Source organism: Panthera onca, chromosome X (genome assembly GCF_046562875.1).
Source record: "Panthera onca isolate mPanOnc1 chromosome X, mPanOnc1 haplotype 2, whole genome shotgun sequence".
NCBI classification, from domain to species: Eukaryota; Metazoa; Chordata; class Mammalia; order Carnivora; family Felidae; genus Panthera; species Panthera onca.
This window is the reverse complement of record NC_138357.1, coordinates 63,109,481-63,133,428: the sequence shown is the minus strand read 5'-3', so window position 1 is coordinate 63,133,428 and position 23,948 is coordinate 63,109,481. Positions and strand designations below refer to the sequence as shown.

Below are 23,948 nucleotides of genomic sequence, written 5' to 3'. Positions count from 1 at the left end.
GCAGAGAGTGTGTGGGGGAGGAACAGAGAGAGAGAGGGAGACACAGAATCTGAAGCATGCTCCAGGCTCCGAACTGTCAGCACAGAGCCTGACGTGGGGCTTGAACTCATGAACGATGACCTGAGCCAAAGTGAGATGCCCAACTGAGCCACCCAGGCGCCCCTCCTGTATCAGACTTCTAATGGGCTCTCTGGCTTTTCATCCAGTCCCTCTTCTCCCACTCTATCCCCAACAGGTCACTGATATGTTGCTTAAAATGCACACTGTATCATATTCCAAAAAGCTCTGATAAGTTCCCCCTCCTGGCCTATGCTTTTCATGTTTTCTTCTGTTCCATAGTAGGAGTTCTTTCCTCTGCCTAGAATACCCTCCCTTGCCTCTCAAACCCACAAAATGCAGACTCAATGGAACCTCTATCACTTCTTCAGACTTTCTCTGTCTTACAACCTTTTGGTGGTCCTCCAAGGCCTGTAGAACCCAGTCCTGATGGGTTAAGGTTTCAGCAGCCCTCTAAATTTGTCTTAAAGTGGTAACTGAAGAGAGTTGGATGCAGGATTATTTACAGAAATGTGAACAGACTGAGGGAATTAACATGGGATGGAGCCACCCCTTGGCCTGAAGGGTCCAGGAAGTCAGCTGTTGCTGCAGAGGAATGTGTGGCCATAGATAGAAGGACAAAATCCTCTGACAAATTGTGATGTAGCAAGATTACTGGGGGAGCTCTCACTTCTCCCATCCTAAGATTACTTGCTGGTGCCTTCCATTGGCCTGATTCAACCAGAAGCAAAAAGTCAGGAAAACTGGGGTTGTGCAGCCCATGGAGCCAGCCTCCCCAACAGAGAGGGGAAGAAAATGAATCTAGGGGAGAACAGCGATCAGGGGCCCCAGCTCTAGGTATTGCTTTGGCACTCTGGCCCCAGCTCACATCCAAGTAATATCCCTCTCATACTCTTGAGGGCTCTAGTGGGCCCCTGAATCTACAGTGCCCCAACATTCCAAGTCTGTATCTTTGCCCTTTCCCACTTCTTGTCTTGGTTGAGACCTGCTCATCCTTGAACCCTCAACTATGGCATTGCCTCTTACCCCAGGCTCTGAATCTCTGCTTCCAAGGCCCCCTGGGCCCACTTCCATCAGACACTTAGCTCTCCTCATTGTACCAGTCTTTTTACATGCCCTGAGGGCAGGACTGTGTTTCAAAAGTATTTATTTCCTTCCCTGTTTGTGGTAGGTGCCCATTTAAATGCTTATTGAATTGAAATCTAGCACTTGTGCCTCTGTAGAAGGCTTATTTGGTTGTGTTGCTCTCTCCCCAAGATTACCATCTCCTGGAGGCACCTGGGTGACTCAGTTGGCTGAGCATTGGACTTCGGCTCAGGTCATGATCTCATGGTTCATGGGTTCGAACCCCACGTTGGGCTCTGTGCTGACAGCTCAGAGCCTAGAGCCTGCTTTGGATTCTGTATCTCCTTTTCTTTCTGCCCTTCTCCACCAGCACTCTGTCTCTCTCTGTCTCTCAAAAATAAATAAAAATGTTAAAAAAAAAAGATTACCATCTTCTTGAGAGAGGAAACCAAGTCTAACTCTGCTCAGTATCCACGTAGCACTGGATGTGGTGGCTGTTCAAATAATGTTTGTTGACTTCCAATGCAGACAGAAAGAATGGGATATGTAAACCATGTACTCTGAGGGTTCAGAAGAAGGTATTACTTCTAGCTAGGGAGAATCAGGGAAGACTTAACCAAGGGGCTAACTTGGGAGCTAGCCTTGAAGGATTGAGTCATGAGGAGGGGCTGGGAAGAGCATTTCTGGTGGTGAATGGCATGAGCAAAGGCCTGGAGGCAGGAGAGCCCTGGGCCACTTTGGGAAGCCTGAGGGAATTAATCTGTGGCCCATGGCTCCAAGAGAACATGCTTTGTACAGGCTGTGGCTGAGAAAAGATAAACCAGCTATCCTCCTAGCTCTGTGTGGAGAAGAGGGAGGTGCCCTTTGATAGCTGGCCACAGGATGCCAGCCACAGGCAAAGTGACCAAGGTTCTGGCTTCTGCCCCTAACCCCAGTGGTCATTTAACCCTTGGAGCCTTTTATGGGAGAGCCAGACTTTTCAGTACTGGGAGGTGTGACCCCCTTGGAGGGTGTTTATGGGCAAGAGCTCAGGGCCTTAGAAAAGCCCAGGATAATAGGGACCACTGACTTCCAGGGTGTAGAACAGCTGGAAAACTGTGGTAGGAGACAGAGAAGGGAGCTCCTCCTCTGACCCTGGTGTTTGTGTTGCAGGATTCTTTACCTCAATACCTGGGATTCATTGTCTCACCACTTTGAAGAATAACAAGGTGGACACAAAATAAAATGAGCAGCAGGCAAGTTTATTAGAATCCGAGATTAAAAATTAAGCATAGTATGAAAGTTTTCTTTGCAAAGAGAGAGCATTCAAAAGTGAATGCCCACAATAGTAGGCAAGGGGCTTTGTTTTATAGTGTTTTGGTGGGTCCCTCCTCCTTTGTTTGTTTTCAGGTTCTACCCTTATTGGCTAGGTAGCTCTAAATACCTAGTCATTCCTTTTTGATTGGCTCATTTCCATTGTATGAAAGATGGTCTATGGCCATACTCTTCTTTGTGGGTCATATGTTTTATGGTCTACTACTTATTTTTAGTTAGGTTTTTTGTCAAATTCTTGAGGGAAACCTAACAGGGAGTAGGTGGTGTCTGTTACAGTCTTAAGAGGAACTTTACTCCAGAGGGAGCTTGTTGTGGTCAGATATTCCCAGCATTGTTTTAAAATATGTGTTTTCCCCACCCAGGGACCTCAGGTTCTAACCTTACCCTCCCTGCCTATTTTATCCTATCTTTTCTATCATAATTGGGCCCCCTTAGGGCCCATTGAGGTTGAAAGCTGGGTTGAGCTCCATGCCATTATTAGCCACCTATTAAGTACCTACCATGTGCCAAGATCCCACTAGCCCTAAGAAGGCATGGTAAGAAGAGACCACAAAGGTCCCAGATCCTCCCAGACCTCCTTCCCAGCCCTTCCCTCAGCCCTCCCAGGCCTAAGAGCAGGCACTCAAGGGAATATGGCTCTTATCCCACTCCAGTGATGGATAGAGAGGGCTCCTCTGAGACAGGCTAGGAGTACAGGAGTGGGCCCCAGAAGGTGAAGCTTTATTAGGCGGTGGGTGAGGAGTGTCAATGGAGCTTCTCCCAGGTGGTAGAAGCCAAACAAAAATAGAGTTAATTCTCCACTGCAGTAAGGGATCTGCTTCCCTGGATGTTGGGTTTTTTCCAGCATATTAAAGAGAATCAAGACAATGATCCTGTTGTCTTAAAAAAAAAAGAATGGATTCTTAAGTACTGGATTCTCACAGCATCTCTTAAACTACTATAAAATGATAACAGTGGGTTGAGCCAAGATTTCCAGAACTCTTTAACTGAGAAGAAGATGGATTCATGAGACTGGGAGCACAAGATCCAGAGCAGTAAAAATTAATTACATAGTACAATGATCTGATGAAAGATAATTGGAAATTATTAGAAAAGCATTGTGTGAAAAGAGAGGGTGTGGAATAGATAAATGTAAAATGATTGTTCTATTTTAGGAGTCATGAGAAACACTTTTGTGGCAGCACTAATTTTCATGATTATTCTAATTGCTGTGTGGATAGGAGCAAGGAAGGAGAATAGTTGTATTAATCCTAGATTAGATTTTGATCCGGGTGGCCTCAGAAGAAAAAAAGAAGAAATGAAATTGAAGGAGTTCATAAGACAGTAGCTGATTTAATATACTATGGAGTCTAGTTTTATCTATTCCCCACTTCTATGTCCACCTCTGATTATTTTGGGGCAAATCTCAGAATCATAGGTCACCCATAAATATTTCATTATTTCTCTCTAAAGGATAAAACCAAAAAGCATTATCATACTTAAAAGTCAATAATTCCTTAAAATCATGAAATGTACACTGTCAAATTTCTAATTATCTCACAAATATAACATTTTTTTCAGTAGTTGTTTATTTGAAACAGGGTCCAAATAAGGTCTACACATTGGAATTGCTGGATAGATCACTTGTCTCTTTTAATTGGCAGATTTCTACTCCAATCCTTTTTTTCTTCTCACAATTTATTGAAGAAATTAGCTCATTCGTTTAGTAAAATTTTTTAAGGTCTGGAATTTGATGACTGCATCCCAGAGGCACCATTTATATGTTCCTCTGCCCTCTCTCTTTCCAGTAAATGGATAATAGGACTTAAAGGCTTGATCAAATCCAGGTTTGATTTTTTTCAGAAAAAAGAGTGTGTCACTGATCGTATTGTATTTTTTCATCAGGGCATGCATTATGTCCAACTGTCCTTTTTTGAGATGTTAGCAGCCATTGATAGTAAATGTCTAGATCCATTAAGTAATTAAAATTGTAAAAATGGTGATATTTTAATAGTAACTTGTTTTTCATTTATTACCTAGAACACTATAAAGAGAAACATCACCCCATCTATTATTTGGTTACCCTGAGATGCGTTTTATTTAGGATAGGCAGAGAAAATGTTGATTCTTTGTCTTTATTTACCAACTTACAAAATGAGTTTGTTTCCTAGAAACTTCCAATGGTAACCAATTGTTGTTTTCTTTTTTTTTTTTTAACTTTCAGTTAGATCCAATTGATAATGTGGTTCAATTAATGACAGTTATTATCCTGATCAAAATGTCCCTTTTTGACCTGTGAGTGTCTGTTCAGGTTGGCTCCTGAGTCCTTTTGAAACAGCTTCCAACAGTCTAATTACCACCACCACCCCCTTATTTCTGGTATTACAAGATGTTCCAGGCTCATCTCGTGCATTTTCTGCCTCAAACCTTGCATTTTTCCAAGTCACCCTGTTTCATTTTAGAAAGAATTTTTTTTTTGTAACACTGTGATCTTGGTACAAGAAGTACTTGTTCCTGGGTTGGTCATTATTTCTAGGTATTTCCAGTGGACAGAGCTAGGAATTGATTTTAAAGACTAAATACTTTATGAGTTCATACTGATACCTCAAATACCAGACCATAGATTTTAAATTAACCTCTTTGATCTTACATCTGTATCTGTTTTCTCAAATGTTTTAGGATCCCAATTCTCAAAGTCACCAAGAATGAGAGAATTAAGAGCTGTTTGTATTTCCATTTTTTGGGGGTGAACTGTTTATTTCTTTAGTTCATTTTTTAAGAGTGGTTGTTCTCTTCCTTCTCTATCTTTAAAAGTGCTTTTATATATTAGAAATGTTAGCCCTTTGTTGGTGGTATGAGTTGAACATATTTTTCCTCCAGTTTTGTCATTTGTCTTTTTTCTTTGCTTATAGAGTATATTTGTCATGCTAAATCTAAAAAAATACATAATAAAATTTATCTATCATTTTCCTTAATGTTTCTGGATATCAAATCATAGTTAAGAAAGTTCTCCCCATTTCCAGATTGTAATATAATTTACCCATTTTCTTCTAATTCATGTATGCTTTCCTTTTTTCTTCTAATTTTCTTTTCTTCTAATTCATGTATGCTTCTAATTCATGTATGCTTTCCTTTTTTTCACTTAAATATCTGGTCTTTATAAAATTTGTCCTATTGTATAGTTTGAGGCATAGAAACAATTTTTTTCTTCACCCCATATAGCTTTCTAGTAGTTTATTCTCACACACAGCAGAGTGGAAGCACCTGGGAATTAACATCCCTCAGAAGCAGCCTACAATCAGTGAATAATAAAATTTGCTGTCAAAATAAGCTTTAGGAGAGATAACCCTGAGGCATATGTTTTTCCCAGAGTGACACAACAGAACTTACAGATACCCACAGAGGTTATTTGCTTGATAACAAACCTTTTATTAGCTGCCTTCCCTTTTTCCCCAAACCCTTCTGGTATTTCCTAAGACCACTTCACAATTAACATTTGCATTCTAATCCTTGTCTCAGAGTCTCCTTCTGGGGGAATGCATCTAAGACACTTCCTGTATCATGTACTAAATATGCATATTTAATTGAATTTTCTACTCTCTTCCATTAATCTGCTTATTCATGTTCTAATACCATATTGTAATTATAGAGACTACAGTTAGTGTCAAATATCTGGTATGGACACATTTCTTTTCTCTTTTGTCTCAGTTTTCCTAGCTATGCTTGATTGTTTAGTCTTCTATTTGCACTTGATAATTTGCCTAGATCCAGGGGGAAAAATGGAATTTTTTTGAGATTGCATTAAATTAATGATTTAGAGGTAATTGAAAGTATTATGATTTTGATTTTTCCTATCCAAGAATATGTTATATCTTTCCATTTATTCAAGTCTACTTTTGTGTCTTTTAGGAACGATTTTATAGTTTTCATCACACAGGTTTTGGACATTTCTTGGTAAGTTTATTACTGTGTACTTAATTTTTTTACGCTATCATAAATAGGTTCTTCTTTTCCACTATATCTTTGATTTGATTTTTGTTTATCTGGAAGCTATTGATTTTTGTATATTAATTTTATAACTGGTTTATTAACTAAGTTCTTTCATCTTTTGTAGTAGTTTTTATATTGGTTCTTTGGGATTTTCCAGATATACAAGTATACCTTCTATAAATACATAGCTTTACTTTTTTCCAATTCTTATGTATCTAAGGAATTTTTTTATTATATCAAAATAAAGACATAGCTATACATTCATTTTTTTTCTTTTTAGTTTTTTAAGCATGATTTATGCTAAATTTTGTAGGAAAGTTTTTATGCACAAATGGGCATTACTGTATGATTTTTATCCCTATTAATAATGGGACTATTACTCGGTGATAAAAAAAAAATCTTGGGGTGCCTGGGTGGCTCAGTTGGTTAAGCGTCTGACTATATTTCAGCTCAGGTCATGATCTCATGGTCTGTGAGTTTGAGCCCTGCATCAGGCTCCGTGCTGACAGAACACAGCCTGCTTGGCTGTCTCCCTCTCTCTGCCCTTTCCCTGATCATGTTCTCTCTCTCAAAATAAATTTTTAAAAAAAATTTAAAAAAAACTTAAAAAGAGGATGAAATCTTGCCATTTGCAACATGGATGGGACTAGAGTGTATTATGCTAAGCGAAATAAGTAAATCAGATAAAGACAAATGACATGATTTCACTCATACGTTGAATTTAAGAAACAAAACAGATGAACACAGGGGAAGGGAAGGGAAAAAATAAGATAAAAACAGAGAGAGAGGCAAACTGTAAGACACTCTTAAATACAGAGAACAAACTGAAGGTTGCTGGAGGGCAGGTGGGTGGGGGGAGGGGCTAAATGAGTGAAGGGCATTAAGGAGGGCACTCGTTGGGTTGAGCACTGGGTGTTATATGTAAGTGATGAATCATTAAATTCTACTTCTGAAACCATTACTACACTATATGTTAACTAACTTGAATTTAAATTAAAAAAATACATAAAACAACAAAAAAAGAAAAGCTAACGAAAATAATGTGAATAATATTCATGGCTCTTCTAATATTAAACCACTCTTGTTTTCCTGGAATAAACCCTACTCAGTTATGACATATATATATATTTATGCTTATTTATTTTTGAGCACAAGAGAGACAGAGTGTGAGTAGGGGAGGGGCAGAGAGAGAGGGAGACAAGAGACACAGAATCTCAAGTAGCCTCCAGACTCTGATCAGCACTGAACATGACACAGGCCTTGAACCTATGAACTGTGACATCATAACCCGAACCAAAGTCAAACACTTAACTGACTGAGCGACCCAGGCACCCTATTTATGATATATATTTTTAAGTGGCTTATAGGATTCCATTTGCCAATATTTTATTAAAGATTTCTGCATCAACATGCAAGAATGAAGTTAGTCTATGATTTTCATTTTTGATATAGTCTTTGTCAAGTTTGGTGATCAAAGTTATACCTTATAAAATTAATTTCACAGTTTTCTTTTTTTATGCTCTGAATTAACATGATCTCATCTTCAGAAATGTACTAAATCCTAGAATTTCCCCTATGAAACATATGCGCTGTTTTGGCTTTGTTTGTTTTCAGAGGGACTTTTAAACTACTGTCTCTATTCTATAGTAATTGATTTGTTTAGACTTTCTCCACTAAGGCCAATTTTGGTAAGTTGCATTTTTTTCTAGCAATTTTACTTCAAGTGTCAAAATTATTTGTACGGTGTTGTGACTAGTAGTTTCATGATTTAAAAACAATTCTATTTTGATTACTTTCCCTTTGTCATTTCTGATTTTGTGTATTTGACTTTTTTCCCGTTTTTAAAGTATAATTTTTGTCAAATTGACTTACATACAAATTCAGTGCTCATCCCAACAAGTGCCCTCCTCAGTGCCCACCTCTCTCCCCCATTGCCCCATCCACCCTCAGTTTGTTCTCTGTATTTAAGAGTCTCTTGTGGTTTGCCTCCCTCCCTCTGTGTTTGTAACTATTTTTTCCCCTTCCCTTCCCCCATAGTGGTTTGTATTAACATATTTTGTTATTTTTTCTCAAGGAATTATGTTTTTGGACTTATTTATTAATTATGCCTTTTTATTCTAACTCACTGATTTCTACTTTTACCTTTATTAGTTCTTTCCTTCTATTTCTTTTTACTTTACTTTGTTGTTTTTTTTCAACTTTCTGAGATGCATTTAATTAATTATTTTTATTGATGTAGGTTTTTGTTAATTGTAGCTATTAACAGTATAAAATTTCATCTGATAACTGATTTAGCTGTACACTGTAGATTCTGATATTTCATGTTTTTTACCATTAAAGTTATTGAATTATGTTGTCTTATTTTCTATTCCCCATTTGACTCGAGTTGCTTAGTACCATACTTGTTTAATTTTCCATGAGAAAGAACCTTTTTTTTTTTCTGCTGAGGAGGATGTTGTCAATTACTAGTTTTGTTACATTATAGTCAAAAAATGCAGTTTGTATTCTTTCTTTTTGTCCTCCAGTCTTATTGAGATAATATTGACCTATATGTATTATTTTTATTTGTTGATATTTATCAAGGTTTTTGCAGTTAAGATATGTGTAGTTTTTGTGAATGTCCCATGGACATTAATTAAGGTAAATATTATTGACTATATTGTTTACTTCTATATTGTTACCATTTTTTTCTCCATTTGATCTGTATTGAATAAAATGGGTGTATAAAAGCCTCGTATTACTGTGTCTCTTTCTATTACTTCTTGCATAAACTATAGCATCTGCTTCATTAGAATTGTTGCTATTACCAGGTACATAAATAATAGTAATAATTATAACATTATTGTGACTTTTAGCCACATTATAAACCATCCTTTTTCCTTTATGAGGCATTGTGTTCTGAATGGTATCTTATCAGGTATCAAAATTGTGAGTCCTGCTTTTTTACAATTTCCATTTATGTGATATAACTTTTCCATTCTTTTTCTTTGTTATGTCTTCTCTCTTTCTCCTCTCCTTATGTGGCTCCAATTACATTTATATTACATAGATTGAGATTATCCCACTGCTCACTGATGCTCTGTTCATTTTTGTAAGTTTTTTCCTGTGAATTTAATTTTATAGTTTCTATAGCTATGTATTTGAGGTTTTTACTAGGTGTTCTCTTTGCACTACAGCTTGGAAACACTCTCAAGGCTGTACACTGAGGCAATTGTAGGGATCACCTCATTTGTTTTCCTGCTCTCAGAGATCACTATCACTACGTGCAAAAAGCCCTAAATCTGATTTCCTTTCTCTCAGGGATCACTATTACTGTAGGCCTGATGCCCTAAATCTTGGAAATCAGTGTTTCTTATATTTTGACCAGTGGTTTAGTTTTAGTTGTTTCATGCAGGAGGGTAAATCTAGTTTCTGTTGCTTCATCTTGACCTAGAAGAGAAGTTATCCATGTAAATTTTAATCAGCTTGTTAATATTTACAAAGATCTCTGCTTGGATTTTGATCAGAATTATATTGAATCTAAAGATTAATTTGGGATAATTGACTTACTACCAATATTGAGTGTCTTAATTCATAAATGTGGTATATAGCACCATTTATTTAGGTCTTCTTAGAGTTCTTTCCATGTTTTGTAGTTTTCAGCATACATATCCTGCAGAAATTTTAAAAATATTATTCCCAAGTAGTCCATTAAAAAAGATAATTACCTAATATTGTATGCTTAGTGAGAGAACCCATATTCAAAAGGCTTAAATTCTATATGAACTCTTTTATATGATATTCTGGAAAGGGTGAAACTATAGGGATGAAGAACAAAACACTTATTGCCAACGGCTAAAGGTGGGTCATGGAACTGTTCTGTATCTTAAATGTGGTAGTTACATAACTCTGCATTTGTCAAAACTCACAGAACTGTGCACCAAAATAATGAATTTTTCTGTACATAATTAAAAAAATCCTCTAGAGAACATTTATTTGTTTTAGCAGGTGATCAACCCAGTTATACTCAGACAACAAGTTTTGTCCCACCTTCTGGGATAATAGTTCCAGTGTCAGTTTATTTGTAAAAGCCTTTGCTGTGTGGCTTTACTACATTCGTGCAGTTTATGGATGATCCCAGTTTTTTGCAGATTCATACACAGTATTAGGGAATCACCTTCTTGAACTTTCTTTTATGTAATCACATTGCCCCACTGCCTCCAGCCTTCAGGGTCCTCTTTTACTGACTCTCTGGAGAGAAAAAAAAGAATATTTCTTTCAGAGTTTTACCTGTCTGTACTACTCCTGGGCTAGTCTGCAAATGTGCCACCCACTTTGGGTCAAAGTTATAAGAGAAAAGGGTTCCAGTCCAAGGTGGCAATATAGAAAGACCCTGAACTCACCTCTTCCATAGAAAACACCAAATTACACCTATTATAGAGCAATGCATCCTAAAGAACTGAAGGCTGACTGAACAGCTTCTGCGCAAAAGATCGAACAACTGAGACATGGTAGCAAAGGAAACCTCCACCCCTGACACTGCAAACTACATTGGGGAGGGATATTACTGAGGGACCAGGAGCAGATTCATTTGTCTTTGGGCACAGAAAAAAGGTTCAGTTTAAAAGAGCAACTAATATATATAAAAGTCAGCCCTAAAACTCTGTCCAATGGTGGAGGAGCTACTGGAACTTTCTCTCTCAGAGGAACCAGAGCACGGTATATTTATGCTCCCCCTCCATCTTGAAAGTACAGCCCAGAGCAGGGTCTAAATAGTTATAGCATGCTTGCAGCTTCATTGAGCCCGAGGTTCCTAACCCTTACCAGTCCCAGTTGCACTGGAGCACAGAAAAAAAGCCACAGCTTAAAAGGGCAACTAGCATATAAAAAATCCAGCCTAAGAACTCCTCCAAATGTCTAGGAAGCTACTGGAACTCTTTCCTGGTGGGAGGAGTAGGTGTATATAGTTAACCTCTGCCTCCACCTTAATAACTTGAATTGGAGCAAAGTCCAGATGCTCTAACTGGCCTGCCACCCCAGCAAGTACCCAGTCTTCCACCAATATGTGGAATTTAAGAAAGAAAAGAGATGAATATAGGGGAAAGAAAGAAGAGATAGAGAAGGAAAACCATAAGAGACTCTTAACTATAGCGAACATAGGGTTGATGGAGGTAGGTTGGCAGGAATGGGCTAAATGGGTGATGGCAATTAAGGAGGGCACTTGTTATGATGAGTACTGGGTGCTATATGTAAATGATGAATCATGAAATTCTGCACCTGAAACTAAATTTGCCATATATGTTAACTAACTAGAATTTAAATAAAATTTTCAAAAGAAAAAAAAAGAACAGATGGACATAACAAATATATCTATCCAAAAACAACAAAACACACATTCTTTTCAAGTGCATTTGAAACATTCTCCAGACTAGATCACGTGTTATGCCACAAAACAAGATTGAATAAATGTGAGAAGACTGAAATCATACCATGTATCTTTTCTGACCACAAAGGTGTGAAACTAGAAGTAAATCACAGGAAAATAATAGAGTAAATGCAAACACAGAGGGGCTAAAGAACATGTTACTAAACAACCAATGATCAATAGAAAAATAAAATAACATTTAAAAATACATGGAAGCAAATGCAAATGAAAAAACAATGGTCTGAAATATTTTGAGCCACAACAAAAGCAATTCTAAGAAGGAGACATATAGTGATACCGTAGTCCTACCTAAGGAAACAAGGAAAACCTCAAACTGAACTTACACTTAAAGTAACTAGAAAAATAACAAAGTCCAAGGTGAATAAAAGGAAGGAAATAATAATGATAACACAAATAAATACATAGAGCCCACCCCCCCAAAATGAAAAGAATCAATAAGAGAAACCGACACGTAACGTCATATTCAATGGTGGAAAACTGAGAACTTTTCCTTTAAGATCAGGAACAAGACAGGGATGTCCACTCTTACCACTCTTATTCAACAAAGTAGTGGAAACCCTAGTCACAACAATCAGACAAGAAAAAGAGATAAAAGGCATCATAATGGTAGGGAAGAAGTTAAATGATCACTATTTGCGTATGACATGATATCATACAAAGAAAACCCTAAAGACTCCACCAAAAGCCAATTAGAATTAATAAATTTAGTAAAGTTGCATAATATAAAGTATTTAAAACCAAAAATCAGTAGTATTTTTATACATTAATGACAATGTATCAGAAAGGAATTAAGAAAACAATTCTATCTATAATAGAATGAATAGAATAGAATAGAATAGAATAGAATTCTATTTATAAAAGGAATGAAATACATAGGAATAAATGTAACAAAAGATGTGAAAGACCTGAACTCTAATCTATAAAACATTTATGAAAGAAATTGAAGACAGAACTATATGGAAAGATACTCTAAGCTATTGGATTGGAAGAAGTAATATTGTTAAAATGTCCATATTACTCAAAGCAATCTACAGATTGAATTCAATCCCTAACAAAATAGAAACTGTAGTTTTCACAGAACTAGAAGAAATAATAATACAATTTATATGGAACCACAAAGTTTTTCGAATATATAAAGCAATCTTGAAAAATAAGAACAAAGCTGGAAATTTTACAATCCCAGATATTAAGATATGCTACAAAGCTCTAGTAATCAACACAGTATGGTACTGGCACAAAAATAGATACATAGATCAATAGAATAGAATAGAAAGCCCAGAAATAAAACTACATTTATATGGACAATTAATCTATGACAAAGGAGGGAAGAATATATAATGGGGAAAAGACAGTCTTTCCAACAAATGGTGCTAGGAAAAGTGGGCAGCTACATGCAAAGGAATGAAAGTGGACCACTTTCTAATATAATACACAAAGCAAACTAAATATGTATTAAATGTGAGACCTGAAACCATAAAAGTTCTACAAGAGAACACTGGCAGTAACTTCTTTGGTATCAGCCTTAGCAACATTTTTTTAGATATGTCAGGGAAGGGAAACAAAAGCAAAAACAAACTATTAGGGCTACATCAAGATAAAAAGCTTTTGCACAGCAAAAGAAACCATTAAAAAACACAAAGGCAATCTACCAAATGGTAGGAGATACTTTTAAATGACTTATGAGATAATGGGTTAATATCCAAAATATATAAAGAATTTATTTATACAATTGACACCAAAAGCAAACCAATCAGATTGAAAAATAAACAGAGGACCTGAATAGACATTTTCCCAAAAAAGGCATACAGACATATTAGAAGATGTCCAGCATCACTAATCATCAGGGAAATGCAAATCAAAATCACAATGAGCTGTCACCTAATACCTATCAGAATGGCTGAAATGAAAATATAAGAAAATAATAAGTGCTGGTGGGGATATGGAGAAAAAGGAAAGCTTGAACACTGTTGGTAGGAATGTAAATTAGTACAGCCACTGAAGAACACAGTATAGGGGTTCCTCAAAATATTAAAAATAGAAATATCATATGATCTAATATCTGAGTATTTACTTAAAGAAAACAAAAGCCCTAATTTAAAAAGGCACATGCGCCCCTATATTTATTGAAGCATTATTTACAATAGGTAAGATATGGAAGTAACCCAAGTGTCTATTGATAGATGAAAAGGTAAAGAAGGTTTGGTATATATACAATGGAATATTTTTCTGCCATAAAAAGGATAATATCTTGCCATTAGCAACAACATGGATGGTCCTTGAGGGTATTTTATTAAATGAAATAGTGAGACTAAGAAAGGCAAATATCATATAATTTCATTTGTATGTGGAATCCAAAAATAAACTGAATAAACAGCAGAAAGCAAAAACAGACCTATAAATATAGAGGATGAACTGATGGCTGCCAAAGAGAAGGTGTTTGGGGGAAAGGGCAAAATGGGTGATGAGGAGTGGGAGATACAGGCTTCCAGTTATGGAATAAATAAGTCATGTGAATAAAAGGCACAAAAGGGAATATAGTCAATGATATTGTAATAGGGTTGTATGGTTATAGATGGTAGTAGCTACATTTGTGTTAAGCATAGCATAACATATAGAGATGGTGAATCACTTTGTTGTATGCCTGGAACTAGTGTAACCTGTTAACTATACTCAAAAAATGAAAATAAAATGTAAAAAAAAGTTACAAGATTAAAGCAGAGAAAAAGGGATAACTCACCCTGTATGGATCACAACTCCATCTTTTGACATCCCTCAATCTGCCTGTTTTTGTTTACTTTTCAGAGTCTTCATGTGGATGCTTTTTGTTGCTACTTTTGTTCAGAGTTTTTACTTATAATCAGCAGGACAAAGTATATTCTGCTTGTTTGAAAATTATGACAATAATATTATTTTATCTTTCATGTATATGTAATTTGGTATTTTTGCTTTTTCCCCTCATTTTTTTCCCCTTTCCCTTTAAAGTTCAGTAGGCTTGTCGAAATAGGTGTTAATGTTTACCATTCTGAAAATTTTATCCCAGGTACATGTGTCTTTTAAATATGTATTTTAAAGGTTCATTTTGTTTTTCTTCATGACAATATTCTTGAATTATTGATAATGACAATTGTACTTTTCCTTAACTATGATTTTCTTCTTTGAGGACTCCTTTTACATGTATGTAGGATCTTACTTGTCAACCTTCCATATAAGTTTCTGTCTCTTAAATCTTTTTATCTTTGTTTTATTTAGAAGTCATTGTTTACTGAGCAAGTGACTTTTTCTTTACAAAAGAGAATCCCTCTGGTGTTAATAGATTTAACATATTACTCTTGTTATAGCATTAAAGATCTTTTGTCTTTTAGAAGGCTGTAAAAATTTGATAGAGTATGCAGAAAACTACATGTTATGAAATATTAGGTAGTATAAATTACAATGATCTTTTAAGAATTATGTTATTTGATGTAAGTCAGGTGATGTACTTACTAAACTTTACTTAAAGTTACACTGTGTATCCAAACCACATAAACATTTAGTAAATCATGACATTGAGATAAACATTCAAGATTATTCTTTGTACACTATGAATTAATATTAATTGTCAATTCTCTTTGAAAATTCAAAACATATAAATAAAATAATTTCTTCTTATTTATCTTCTATTTTCTAATATCGCTCTTGTGTTTCTTCTACATTTAAAATTATTTCTTAAATATTTTTTGCTTTATTTCTATTATTTCCTAAGTTCTATTATCTCATTTTCTGAGTTTTTCTCATTTTTATTTATGTTGTTATTTCATATTTTCTATAATTTTCTTAATTTATCTTATTTTAAAATACTAGGTTATACTTTTCATCTGCTTTATGAGCAGGTCCTTCTGGCATTTATTTTTTCTTTACATATTTATACTATTTATGTTTTATTTCTCTCTCTTATGCACACACTTACAAATTTGTATGGATTCAACCACAATACTCTTTTTTTGCTCATTGTAACATTCGATTACTTTTCTGAGCTTTTGGTAGGAAGGGTGGAGATAGGAAAGCTTTTCTAGCTTAATCACTCTAGAGTTTCTTATTTTATTTTCACAGAGTGATAAAAATATGGCCTTCTCTCTGACCTCTACTTCTTCTGTTCCCTAATTCCATTTTAATCTGGACATTTTTCTTTCCTGCTCAATTTGGGGGTTCTATTCTCAGCAGGTTTTTACTCAATGTGGAGGTTTGCAAACAATGGAGTTTCAGATGGTTAGTTTCAAGAATCCATAGGGCACAGACTGTTACAACCTCTTCAGCCTTTCTTTGGACCTCTTTATTCATTTTCAAATTGTAAACACTTCCAGTCTTAGCTGTTATTTCCAATTTGGTTTAATGCAATTTCAAGTGAGTAATTGGCTATTTCAGGGCTTTCATGTTCTTATATCTGTTGGAAGTTCTGTCACTTCCCTTCTCACAGATGCTGACACTATTATGCATCTATCTGAAGTTGGTTTCTTACACCAATGTAAATTTTCAGAATGGGTTAAATAGTTGATAGGGATTCAGGAGTATACTTGCTATGATGAGCACCAGTTATTGTATGGAAGTGTTAAATCACTATATTGTACAGTTGAAACTAATATTACACTGTATATTAACAAACTGGAATTTAAATAAAATTAAAAAAAATATGGGGTGCCTGGGTGGCTCCATTGGTTAAGCATCTGACTTTGGCTCAGGTCATGATCTCACGGTTTTGAATTCGAGCCCCACGTCAGGCTCTGTGCTGACAGCTCAGAGCCTGGAGCCTGCTTCGGATTCTGTGTCTCCATCTCTCTCTCTGTCCCTTCCCTACTCATGCTCTGTCTCTCAATAATAAATAAATGTTAAAAAAAAACTTTAAAAAGAAAAATAAAAAATAATTTGGGATTTGGGGGGATACCTTGTTTTTTAGTTTTGTTTTAGGTGTGGCTCATGTTTTTAGTTTACCATTCTAGTTTTTCTGTCTGTTTTTATAGATGATTTTAACATGTGATTAGAAACCATGATGTTACTGCAGTTGTCCTGCCAAAATCACCAAAACACTTTTATTTTTATTTATTTTTAATTTTTTAATGTTTATTATTTTTAGAGAGAGAGAGATAGAGCACAAACGGGAGAGGGGCAGAGAGAGATGGAGACACAAAATCTGAAGCAAGCTCCAGGCTCTGAGCTGTCAACACAGAGCCCAATGCAGGGCTTCAACCTATGAACCGTGAGATCATGACCTGAGCCAAAGTTGGATACTTAACCATTTGAGCCACCCAGGCCTCCCCACCCTTATTTTTATATAATATTTCATGGCAAGGTAATTTTTTAAAAAGGTTTAAAAAACTGGGGGAAAATGAAACAAAACAAAACAAAACAAAACAAAAAGCAATATAAAGTAATCTTTGAAGAAAAACAGGTCCTAACAAATAAGTAGTAACTCAATGAGTGGCACAGGCAATAAGAACGTAGAAAACTTTGGAGGTGGAAGTAAGATACTGGCATAGTAGGAGGACCCTAGGCTCATCTTGTTTCTTAAACACAGCTGAATAACTATCAAATCATTTGAAATATCCCACAAATCATCCTGAAGACTGACAGAACCAGCTCCACAAACAAAAGGAGAAAAAAATCCTCAAAGAATGTAGGAAGGGCAGAGAAGTGATTTTAGGAAGAAATGGATCACAGCTGCTTCAGAGTGGAAGGAGCCATGTTCACAGAGAAAGGCAAGAGAGAGACTAGGCTGTATTTTTTTATGCATAGGAGAGAATTTCCCCAAAGTTGTTGCCTGGGAAAATGAGAAAGGATGATTTTTGTGAATTCTTGCAACCAGATGGCCTTAAAGACTTGAGTTTTAAAGGTCAGTGGGTGTAGCTGGACTAGAGACCTGAGGGCACTGCCTTACACCTGGAGAAGGCAGGAAAACAACCTGGGGACAAATGGCATGGAAAAAACAATCTATCGAATATCTGGGACACACAGTGGAGAGATTATTCACTTTTCTTGGAGCTCCTCACTGAGAGGTAGACTTCATGGAGCCACTTCTCTGGGGACAATGGAGCTGGATGACCTGCCTCCCCTCAGCATAAACACAGAGCCACATGCAGAAAGCAACCCAGCCCCAACACTGGCTGTCTAACCTACTTAAACCAAGTCCGACACCCCTGTGTTTTGGAAGTACTGCACTTCTTGGTCAAGCTTGCCTTAGTCTCACCACGATGGGCCTCTTCTCCCTAAGACTAGCAGAAACATCTCCCAAGCAGATAATTCTGCAGGGATTAAGTTCTGGAGGTAGTAGTATTGAATCTCAGTTAACAAGTAGACTAGAGCATACTTAGTTAAAATCTGCCACATTCTGGCCATGGACCAACCAAAAACTGCCCACTTCACACAAGGAGAGTCTCTGCAGATGACTGGCCTGAAGGATTGAGCAGCCAAAACACAACAGCAGAGTGTATGTAGAACACACCAGAAACAATCCCTGAGGCACCAGGCCCTGGACATTATATGACATCTTTAGAAAGTCATTAGTCTCAGGAGCAGAAAACATAATGTGCTTTTCTAACACACAGAAGACAGTGACTTAGACAAAATGCCAAGACAGAGGAATCATCCCAAATGAAAGAACAAGATAAGGTCATGGCCAGAGATCTAAGTGAAACAGATATAAGAAACATGCCTGATGGAACATTTAAAGCAACAATCACAAGAATACTCACTGGGTTTGAAAAAACAATGGAAGACTTCAGGGAAGCCCTTACTGCAGAAATAAAAGAATTAAAAAAAATCAGTCACAAATGTAAAATGCAGTAAGTGAGATTCAAAAGAGACTTGACGCAATGAACAAAAGGAAGGAAGAAGCAAATGAATGAATAAGTAATACAGAAGATAAAATAATAAAAAATAATGAAGATGGACAAAAAAGAGAAACAAGAATTATGAAACAAGACAACAGACTTGAGGAACTCACTGACTCCATCAATTGTCATAACATTCATATTATAGGAGTCCCAAAAAAAAGAAGGAGAAAAGGGCACAGAAGGTTTATTTGAGGAAATAATAGCTGAAAACTTCCCTAAACTGGGAAAGGAAATAAACATTTGAATCCAGGAGCCACAGAGAACTCCCACCAAAATCAACAAAAGCAGTACAATACCAAGACACATTGTAATTAAATTTGCAAAATATAGTGATAAAGAAAAATCCTAAAAGCAGCATGACAAAAAAGGTCCTTAACTTACAAGGAAAGACCCATAAGGCTAACTGCAGATCTCTCCACAGAAATTTGGCAAGCCAGAAAGGAGTGGCATGATATATTCAACGTGCTGAAAGGGAAAAATCTGCAGCCCCAAAATACTCTATCCAGCAAAGCTATCATTCAGAATACAAGAGAGATAGTTTCCCAAACAAACAAACAAAAAAAAACTAAAGGAGTTCATGACCACTAAAATAGCCTTGCAAGAAATATTAAAAGAAACTCTTTGAGTGGGAAGGAAAGACCAGAAGTGATAAAGAAAAAAAAAGGAACAGAGAAAATCTCCAGAACCAATGACAAAACAAGTAATAAAATGGCGCTAAATACATATTTATCAATAGTTACTCTGAATACAAATAGACTAAACACTCCACTAAAAAGATATAGGGTGTCAGAATGGATAAAAACGACAAGACCCATCTATATGCTACCTACAAGAGACTCATTTTAGACTTACAGACATGTGCAGATTGAAAGTAAGGGGATGGAGACACATTTATCATGCAAATGGACGTCAAAAGAAACCAAGAATAGCAATATTTGTATCAGACTAAATAGACTTTAAAACAAAGACTAACAAGAGATGAAGGACACTATATAATAATAAAGGGGACTATCCAACAAGATCTAACAATTGTAAATATTTATGTCCCCAAATGAGAGCATCCAAATATATAAAACAATTAATAACAATCATAAAATAGCTCTTTGATACAAATACAATAATAGTAGGGGATTTTAATAGCCCACTTACATCAATGGACAGATTATCTAAACAGAAAATCTACAAGAAAATAATGGTTTTGAAAGACACATTGGATCAGAAGGACTTAACAGATATATTCAGAACATTTCACTCTAAAGCAGCAGAATATACATTCTTTTAAAGTGCACAAGAGACATTCTAAGAATAGACCACACACTAGGTCAAAAATAAGGCCTCAACAAGTACAAAAAATTTAGAACACACCATGCATGTTTTCTGACTACAATCTATGAAACTTGAAGTCAACCCCAAGAAAAAAAAAAATGTGGAATGACCACAAATAATACATGGGATTAAATGATATTTTAATGAATGAATGAATCAACTAGGAAATCAAAGAAGAAATAAAAATACATGGAAAGAAATGAAAATGAAAGCACAACAGTGCAAAATTTTTGGGATGCAGCAAAAACAATCATAAGAAGTAAGTATATAGAAATACAGGCCTACCTCAAGAAGAAAGAAATATCTCAAATATGCAAGTGAATTTTACACCTAAAAGAACTAGCAAAAGAACAACAAACAAAGCCTAAAGCCATTAGGATAAGGGAAAAAAATAAAGATTATAAAAGGAATAAACGATAGAAACTAAGAGAACAATAGAATAGATCAATGAAAACAGGAGCTGTTTCTTTATTTTAAATTAACAAAATTTATAAACTTCTAGGCACACTTATCAAAAAAAAAAAAAGAGAGATAGGACCCAAATAAATAAAATCAGAAATGACAGTAGAGAAATAGCAACCAACACCACAGAAATATGAGCAATTATGAGAATAGTATAAAAAACTCTATGCCAAAAATTGGGCAACCTGGAAGAAATGCACAATGCACAAATTCCTAGAAACATATAAATAACCAAAACTGAAACAAGAAGAAATAGAAAACTTGAACAGACCAATAACCAGCAAAGAAATTGAATTATAATCAATAATCTCCCAGCAAACAAAAGTCTAGTTCCTGATGAGTTCATAGGCAAATTATATGCAACATTTAAAGACAAGTTAATACTTATTTTTCTCAAACTATTCCAAGAAATATAAAAAGAAGGAAAACACCAAAATTCATTCCATGAGGTCAGCATTCCCCTGAAACCAAAACCAAAGATTCCACTGAAAAAGAGAACTACAGGCCAATATCCCTGATGAACATAGATGCAGAAAGTCTCAATAAATTACTAACAAACCAAATAAAACAGTACATTAAAAGAACCACTCTCCACGATCAAGTGTGATTTATTCCTGGGTTGTAAGGCAAGTTGAATATCCTCAAATAAATCTATGTAATACACCACATTAATGAAAGAAAGGATAAGAACCATACAATCCTCTCAATAGATGCAGAGAAAGCATTGGACAAAATACAGTATCCATTCTTGATGAAAGCCCTCAACAAAACAGGGATAGAGGGAGCATACTTCATGATAAGGGCTGTCTGTGAAAATCCACAGATAATATAATCCCCAATGGAGAAAAATTGAGAGTTTTTCCTCCAAGCCAGGAACAAGACAGGGATTTTGCTCTCACCACTCTAGCCATAGCAATCACAAAACAAAAAGGAATAAATGTATCCAAATCTGCATGGAAGAAGTCAAGCTTCCACTATTTGGAGATGACATAATACTCTATATAGAAAACCCTGAAAACTACTCCCCCCCCCCGCCAGTTGCTAGAATTGATACACAAATTCAGCAAAGTCACAGGATACAAAATCAAGACACAGAAATCATTGCGTTTCTATACAACAATGATGAAAAAGCAGAAAGAGAAATCAAGGAACCAATCTTATTTACCACTGCATAAAAAACCATAAGATATTTAGAGATAAATTTAACTAAAGAAGTGAAAGATCTGTACTCTGAGAACTATAAAACACTGATGAAAGAAATTGAAGAGGACACAAAGAAATGGAAAAACATTCCATGTCCAGGTGTTGGAAGAACAAATATTGTTAAAATATCTATAGTACCCAAAGCAATTGACATATTTAATGCAATCCTTATCAAAATAACACCAGCATTTTTCACAGAGCCGGAATAAATAATCCTAAAATTTGTATGGAAACACAAAACACACCGAATTGCCAAAGGAACCTTGAAAAAGAAAAGGAAACCTGGAGGCTTCACAATTCTGGACTTCAAGTTATATTACAATGATGTGGTCATCAGTATGGTACTGGAACAAATACAAACCTAGATCCATAGAACAGAATGGAAAAGACTGACATGAATCTACAACTACATGGTCAATTAATCTTTGGCAAAGCAGGAAGGAATATCCAATGGGAAAAAAGCCCATTGAAACAAATGGTGTTGAGAAAACTGGAAAACATGCAATAGAAAGAAAGCAGACCACTTTCTTACACCATACACAAAAGTAAATTAAAAATGGATTAAATACCTAAATGTAAGAAAGGAAACCATCAAAATCCTAGAGAATACAGGAAGTAATCTCTTTGATATCCTCTCTAGTAACTGCTTACTAGATATGTCTCCAAGGCAAAGAAAACAAAAGCAAAAATAAACTAGTGGGACTTCATCAAAATACAAACTTCTGCACAGTGAAGGAAACAATCAACAAAACTTAAGTCAACATATGGAAAGGGAAAAGGTATTTGCAAATGACATATATATTAAAGGGTTAGTATCCAAAATAGGGCTTATAATTCTGAACACCCAAAAACCAAATAATCCAGATTAAAAATGGTGAGAAGACATGGACAGTTTTCCAAAGAATACACCCAAATGGCTAACAGACACATGAAAAGGTGCTCAACATCACTCATCATCAGGTGAATACAAATCAAAATCATGATAAGATACCACTTCACACCTGTCAGAATGGCTAAAATTAACAACACAGTATACAACAGGTGTTGGCAAGGATGTGGAGGAAGGGGAACCTCCTTGCTCTGTTGGGAATGCCAACTGGTGTATCCACTCTGGAAAACAGTATGGAGTTTCCTCAAAAAGTTAAAAATAGAATTACCCCACAATCTAGCAATTGTACTACTAAGTATTTACCCAATGAATACAGAAGTACTAATTTGAAGGGATACATGCACCCTGATGTTTATAGAAGCATTATCAACAATAACCCAATGATGTAAAGAGCCCAAATATCCATAGACTGACGTAGGTATAAAGCAGAAGTGGTATATGTATACAATGGAATATTACTCAACCATAAAAAGAATGAAATGTTGCCATTTGCAATGATGTGGATGGAGCTAGAGAGTATGGTGCTAAGCAAAATATATCAATCTGAGAAAGAAAATATCACCTGATTTCACTAATGTGTGGAATCTAAGAAATAAATCAATCATAGGGGAAAAAGAGAGAGGCAAATCAGGAAACAGAGTCTTAACTATGGAGAACAAATTGGTTACCAAAGGAGAGGTCGGTCAGGAGATGTGTTAAATTCATGATGAGGAGTAAGGAGTGCAATTGTTGTGATGAGCACAAGTTGTTGTATGTAAGTATTGAATCACTAATTTGTACACGTGAAACTCATATTATGTTGTATGTCAACTAAATGGAATTTAAATAAAAACTAAAGAAAAACTTTACAAAACTTTCCCATTATGTATGCCTCAGCATGTAATTCTTATATTTCTTTCATCTTTTGTCTATCTCTCTTATTCTAAGCATATTCCTTTATGTGTTTAAAAGTATTATTTCAATTGATATACTGATTTTGTAGCAAATTTTAATTGTATCTAGACTATTCTATATGTGACAATTCTAAGTTTTAGTGTAATTATATTTTTTAAAAGAACTGTGGAATGCTTCAGAAATGTCCATGCTATCTTTGCCCAGAGGCCATGCTTATCTACTCTGTATAATTCCAATTTTAGTATATGTGCAGCCAAAATGAGCATATAATTATCTTAATTTTATAGCTATTATTTTCCTGGAAATTATGTCCATATTTTTAATTTACAACAATACAAATATAGATTACAATATGCATGCTTGTGCATAATTTTCAATAGGACATTTAATAAATATATTATGTGTATTTGTTCTAGATCATTGCCTTGATGTCTTGGGCCTATTCATGTAACTGTGAGAAACAGAATATTGTTATTCTGAG

General features: G+C 35.5%; 1 non-coding gene across 1 annotated transcript; it reads right to left on the bottom strand.

Moving 5' to 3' along the window:
• Positions 1 to 23,626: 23,626 nt before the first annotated feature.
• Positions 23,627 to 23,731, bottom strand: LOC145714743 (U6 spliceosomal RNA). The gene has a single exon (XR_014136959.1). It is a non-coding gene; the product is annotated as a U6 spliceosomal RNA (small nuclear RNA).
• Between the last annotated feature and the right edge of the window lie 217 nt (positions 23,732 to 23,948).